The sequence below is a fragment of the Rutidosis leptorrhynchoides genome, chromosome 7 (assembly GCF_046630445.1).
Source record: "Rutidosis leptorrhynchoides isolate AG116_Rl617_1_P2 chromosome 7, CSIRO_AGI_Rlap_v1, whole genome shotgun sequence".
Classification (NCBI taxonomy): Eukaryota; Viridiplantae; Streptophyta; class Magnoliopsida; order Asterales; family Asteraceae; genus Rutidosis; species Rutidosis leptorrhynchoides.
This window is the reverse complement of record NC_092339.1, coordinates 172,818,686-172,826,040: the sequence shown is the minus strand read 5'-3', so window position 1 is coordinate 172,826,040 and position 7,355 is coordinate 172,818,686.

The following is a 7,355-nucleotide window of genomic DNA, read 5'->3' as shown; positions in this document are numbered from 1 at the left end:
AATGTTATTATGTATATTTTATAAATGACAAAATATAATATTTATTTAGTTATATAACTAATTGATTATATTTATATTTCTTATAATAAAGATTTTAAATAATATTATTTAATATATTTTAACAAATATCGAGTAGTCGATTTAAAGAAGCAAATGACCAAAACACTCGAACGTTTAAGTTACACTTTGAGTGGGATAGTTTTTCATTGATTTAAGTCTAATTATTGATAAAGGTACACGTCACGTAAGGTAAAGTGCTAGTTTTCTATGCGTACGAGACGTCGTTTGAAAAACCGAAACCGGGACTTTATTCGAGCGTCAACGTATAAATCTTTGGGACTAAAATTATAAGTTAACTATGCATGTGAATATAATATAATATATAATTAATTATATAAATTAGATATATATATATATATATATATATATATATATATATATATATATATATATATATAATAAAACTATCGGCAGCTAAGAGTTAAACGAATGTGCGCTGGTACTGAGGCCTATGCGATCGCATGGCCTTTTGCCTTGATTCCCATGCGATCGCATGGGGGGCGGCTGGGAAAATTTTCTATAAAGCTCGTTCGTTCGCTGGCCGAATTCATTAATCCATTTTCCTCTCAATCTCTCTACTCTCCTTATATATATATATATATATATATATATATATATATATATATATATATATAGGGGTAGGATCAAGAGGGAAGTAACCAATCGGGGGGAAGCAAATTTTTTTTTTTTCGTTTTTTGAAAAAACTTTGTTCACGAACATTATAGATGAGATGAAAATATGAACATTTAGTAGAGACACTTTGTGATAAATGTTTTTATTTTGGCGGGAAAATGCTCGAAGAAGTAATATATAACAATTATCGTGTTTTTCGAGCGTATTTTGAGGTTTTAGCTATTGGGGTTTAGATATTAGGGTTTATAGGGTTTAGAAATATAGGGTTTAGGGTTTACATTTAGGTTTAGATTTAGGATTTAGATTGAGTTTTTAACACGAACGGTTTAGAGTTTAGGAATAAACCCAAAATACCAAACCCTAAACCCTAAACCCTAAAATCTAAATCGGGCTAAATTTTACTTCACAAAACATGAAAAAAAAAACGTTCATATTCTTCACGAATAATATTATCTTGAATGTTATTTTTGTCGATCGTTTTCCCGCCTAAATAATAACATTAATCACGAAGTGTCTCTTCTATATTAATAATATTATTATTATTATTAAGATTAATATTATTATTATTATTAATCGTATTATTGTTATTATTAGTATTATACATAAAATACTACGACGAGGTCATGCACGAGTTATTTTCAAAAACAAGTTTTTCGAGTGGGATAGAGCTAAGAAAATTATGTTTATAACTATGGAGGTGATGGGTATTATTCGGGGGTATTGCTCGTGAGTCAAACTAGTGTTTATCATCTTCGTTGCGTCTACGTACTTTCCTGCAATATTGAATCACAATATTGATATGTGAGCATTCATATCTTATCTTTTATATATTAATAGTGTATTCCTGACTAGTGCTCGAGTATATAGGATTATGCATGCTTGTATGCTTAATATTGACGTTAGATAGTTTATGATAAATCACGAATTTAATACATATGCTACTGAGATAAGGTATAAGATATGCATGTGGTTTCGATGAACGGATTAAAAGATATAGTCAACTGAATTATCTTTAATTTTAGTATTATTATTAAAATTATTATTTGTATTATGATCATCGTTATCGTTATCGTTATCGTCGTTATTATCTTCATTATTAATATTATCTAATAATTAATATTATTATTATTATCATTATCATTATTAATATAAATATTATCATTAAAAATTGTTATTGTTATTATTATTACTATCATTATTATCATTAAGGTTATTATTATTATTATTATTGTTATTATTATTATTATTATTATTATTATTATTATTATTATTATTATTATTATTATTATTATTAATAATATTATTATTATTATTATTAAAATAATTAATATTTTCATCAAAACTATCATTTTATTATTTTTATCGTTATTATTATTATTATTAAAAGTATCATTAATATTAAAACTATCATTTTTATTAAAATTATCATTTTTTATAGAAATCTCATCGTTATTATACAATATCATTATTATTATCATTTTAGTATTATTATTATTAAACAGTATCATTTTAAATAGAATCGTTATTTTTATATAAAATATTATTATTATTACAGTTAATATTAAAAATTATTGTTATTATTAAGTTTATCATGATTAGAATTATCATTTTATTATAATTAATATCATCATTGGTAAATGTAAATATTGTTGTTATTATTAGTAGAATAATAATAATAATTATTATTATAAAAAAATACAACTTTTACTCATTATTATTATTATTAATATTGTTTTATCAAATAAATATGTGATAAAAAGATATTTTCACCACACGTAATATAATTACATTGATAATACATACCACTATATTTTATGATATTAAGTGAACTATATAAACTATATTACTTACGATATATAAAAGCATATTTTTTTATCATATATAAAATTTTAATATACATTTTTATTTATTAATAAATGACTTGTATTATTTACTCTAATAAAATATGATAAATATATTTAAATATATAAAACGACTATATTTATGTTAAATAATAAACATGTATAGATTTTGGAAGTCATTTTGGGCCAAAATAACTTTTGTTGACTTTTGCATATCGATCTCGAGCATTAGGATTGTGATACACTATGACGTGACCTAAATTGTTAGACAGATATTGACCAACATATAAATATATAAATATATATATATATACTTAAAATAGGTTCGTGAATCCGAGGCCAACCTTGCACTTGTTCAGTGCCGTCATATGCATAATTGCTACGAAATACAGTATTGTGAGTTTCATTTGCTCCCTTTTTAAATCCTTTTGCAATATATATTTTTGGGACTGAGAATACATGCACTTTTATAAATATTTGACGAAATAGACATAAGTAATCGAAACTACATTCTATGGTTGAATTTTTATACCGGATATCGCCCTTGTTGAACTTGGTAGCCTAAGAATTGGTGTTTATTATAATTGCCACCAATTGACGCGAATCCTAAAGATAGATCTATGGGCTTTGACACGCCACAGTCAGAGAATTTGAATTGCTTTAGTACTTCGATTTTTCTCTACAGATGAGTGGCTCTGTTTCGGGGATATTCTAGATGCATTTTGTTAATGTCGGTTACCAGGGGTTCAATCCATATGAATGATTTTTATGCAGATGCATGATGTTTATGAGAAATGAAAATGAAAATCTTGTGGTCTATTAAATTAATAGAAATGATTATTTATGATAAACTAATGAACTCACCAACTTTTTGGTTGACACTTGAAAGCATGTTTATTCTCAGGTTTGAAAGAAATCTTCCGCTGTGCATTTGCTCATTTTAAAGATATTACTTGGAGTCATTCATGGCACATTTCAAAAGACGTTGCATTCAAGTCGTAGAGTTCAATAAAGATTATTATTAAGTAAATGACAGATTAAGTCATTATAGTTTGGATATATTATGAATTGGTATGCATACCTGTCATCTTTCGATGAAATGAAAGTTTGTCTTTTAAAAACGAATGTAATGTTTGTAAAATGTATCATATAGAGGTCAAATGCCTTGCAATGTATCCATATATTATTGTATTCATCCTTATGGATTAGGACGGGTCGTCTCAACCGGAAGGGGTAGAAGACATGGTGGTGTATTGTGATGCCTTGATTAGTGGGCTCGGATGTGTTCTTATGCAAAGGGGTAAAGTGATTGCTTATGCCTCGAGACCACTAAAAGAGCACAAGAAGAACTACCTGACTCATGATCTTGAGTTGGTCGCGGTGGTTCATGCGTTATCGTTATGATGTTAAGTGTACTATTTATTCGGGTCATAAGAATTTAAAGTACTTCTTTGATCAACGCGATTTAAACAACCGTCAGCGACGATGGTTGGACTTGTTGAAGGACTATGATTGTGAAATAATTTACCATTCAAGTAAAGCTAATGTGGTTGCGGATGTGTTAAGTCGGAAGAACCAAGTTCCGAGTTTGAAAGTGAAGTCGTTGTGAACAGTCCTTTCAAATGGTTTTCTTAAGAAACTCGGCGAGGTTCAGGTTGAGGCGTTTGTTAATTACAAGCACGAAGAGCGAATTCAAGGGCAAACTGAGTCAACCGTCTTAGGCCCGCTGGGTTGTTGTCCTTTTAGGATCGAGTGTGGGTGCCAAAATTGGGTGGTCACCGTACGATACTACTCGATGAGGAGCACAATCAAAATATACTATTCATCCGGGTGCTACAAAGATGTATCTTGATTTGAAGAAAGGGTATTAGTGGCCCGGTATGAAGCGTGATGTGGTTAAGTATGTCGAGCAATGTGTTACTTGCTTGCAAGTTAAGGCCGAGTATCAAAATTCATATGGTATGGTGCAACCGTTAGAGATCCCGGAGTGGAAGTGGGAGCATATTACCATGGATTTTGTCACGAAGTTGCCAAAAATGGCAAGAACTCAGTATGATACAATTTGGATGAGTTGATCGATTGACGAAAAGTGCCTTGTTTCTTCCTATACGCGAGGCGATTTCGTCGGAGACTTTGGCAATATTGTTTATTAAAGAGGTGATTTCGAGACACGGGGTACCGGTGTCTATTATTTTGGATCGGGACACACATTTTATTTCTCAATTTTGGGGTAAGTTCCATATCGAAATGGGTACTCAAGTGAATTTGAGCACCGCATATCATCCTTAAACGGACGTCAAAGCAAAAGAACCATCCAAACCTTGGAGGATATGATTCGGGCTTGTGTAATTGATTTTGGTGGAAGATGGGATGAGCATTTTCCATTGGTGGAATTCTCATACAACAATAGCTACCATGCTAGTATTGGAATGCCACCGTATGTGATGCTTTATGAAAGGAAGTGCCGAACCCCCATTTTTTGGGGCAAAGTGGGTCAAAGGGAAGTTGGTGGTACCGAGGTGATTCTTGAGACAAACCAAAAGATTGATGTGATTCGTGCCCGCCTCAAAGCGGCACAAGATCGATAAAAGTCATATGCGGATAAGCGTAGGCGACCGGTTGAGTTTCATGAAGGTGATATGGTGATGCTTAAGGAGACGCCATGGAAGGGCATGATCCGGTTACGAAAGCGGGGAAAGCTTGTGCCTCGGTTTATTTGACCTTTTAAATTGTTGGCACGTGTTGGCGAAGTTGCTTATCGTTTAGAGTATGTGGAAGAGCGGATTGCCATTCTTGCTAATGACTTAATGTGGGTTCCTTTGAATGAGATTACTCTAAATAACAATTTAGAGTATGTGGAAGAGCGGATTGCCATTCTTGATGAAAAGGTAAAAGAGACTTGGAATAGAAGAATTCGGACCTATAAGGTGCAATGGTGTCACCGAAAGGGGTCCAAGTGTACTTGGGAATCAGAGGATTTGTGTTGGAGCATCTGCCCTCGTTGCATGCAGCTTGGATCGCGGGGACGCGATCGGATCCAAGTGGGGGAGATTGTAACAATTCAAATTTTCAGAAACAATGACGGGTCAGGGCGCGACCCATCCCGTCGCGACGCGACCGACAGCTAGAAAAAATGGACTGTTTTTCAATTTAAATAAAATAAGTTTGGGGACCATTTTGCAATTTTGCATGGACGAGTTGTGAGGATATTTTGGATCATTTGGGAGTATTCTCTCACACTTCATCTCTTTCAAACATACACCAAACTTAGAGTGAGAAAGACATAGTGAGAGAAAGTTGATTCTTGAGAAGAGGAAGCTAAATCTAACCTCCATTGAACTCCTAACATCTTGTAGCTACATTCTAGTGTTGTTATACACTAGTGGTAAGATCCCTAGCTCGATTTTGTTGTGTAATTTCATGTTTTTGGTTAGGGTTTGGGTTGGTGATGAATCAAAGACCCGATAACTTGTGAGATTAGGGTTCTTGGGTTGTGATTTGGGTGTATGAACCACAATATGTGATTTTGGGTTAAGTAGTGATTTTTGCAAGTGCATGCACTTGCAAAGGCTAGATGTTCACTTGAACACTTGCATTTTGGTGGGTTTGTGGTTCTATGAACTTGACTTTGCGTGTTGTCCCTAATTGGGTGAAAATGGGTCTTTTGTTGTATTGGGTCATGAAGTACTTCTAAGTACTAGACCATAGGTTGTATTTTGTTGAGTTTAGACCAAAATCACTAGCCATTACTGATTTGGGGTGTTGGGGTCTTATTTGACCAAGTTGGTGTTAAAGGTGCAGTTTTGGGTTAAAATTGCAGCAGGGTTATTTTGGGATTCTAGAGCTATAGTTGATTATAGCTTGTCATGTATGCAAATTGCTTAGTGATTTGAATCTTGTCGATAGTGAAGCTCAAATGTTGGTGCTAGCTCAAGTTGGTAAAGGCGAGTGGAATACTTATGCACTTATGTATATAGTTTACTTGCTTGAGTTGTTTGGGGTTGTATGATGTGTATCGTGTGTTCGTGCATCATTGGATATTCGGTGTGTATCGTTTGTTCGTGCCACCACGAGATTGTAGGTGTGTATCATGTGTTCGTGCCACCATGGGTTGTGTGTTGATATCGTGCGTTCGGGTCACCTCTAGCTAGTGTGTAGTGTGCGTTCGTGCCACTAACGGTTGTTATGAGAAATCGATGGTCCTTGTAAGAACCACTCCCTTGTGCTAATGGTTAACCATGAAGTGTTGGATTATATTGCTTTGGTGTCTAGCATGCTTTTGCAGATTTACTTGTGCTATGCGGTTGTGGTGCTAAGTTGTATATGCATATTAATGTGAATTGTGTGTGTGTGGCGTCTATTCGTTAAGTTGTATGCATATTTGTACATTTATTATTCTCATTAAGCTTTGCTTACCCTCGTTGTTTTTACTCTTTTTATAGATTGTGGCACTTCGAAAGATAAGGGTAAGTGACTAGCATAGCATGTGTGTTGGTGGTGGTGGTGGGAAGAACTCTTTTGGTAATGGTCCCGACGGTCATGCTCCCTTTTTGGGTCACTATGGTTAAAAGGGTCGTGTTAAACATTTGGTTAAATTGTGGGACTTGAGTTCCCGATGTTGTAAACTTGATGTATTTTGGAACATGTTTAACATATGAGCAGGTTTTGGAGATAAAAGACTTGCATGGTGGATTCTGTGACTTGTGTTGAAATTGAAATTAAACAGAATCTAGAAAAGCTTAGTGTCGCGGCACGACACTACCATGTCGCGATGCAACCCGTAGTATGTTTTGAATGTCGAGCATATTTAAGTATCTGGC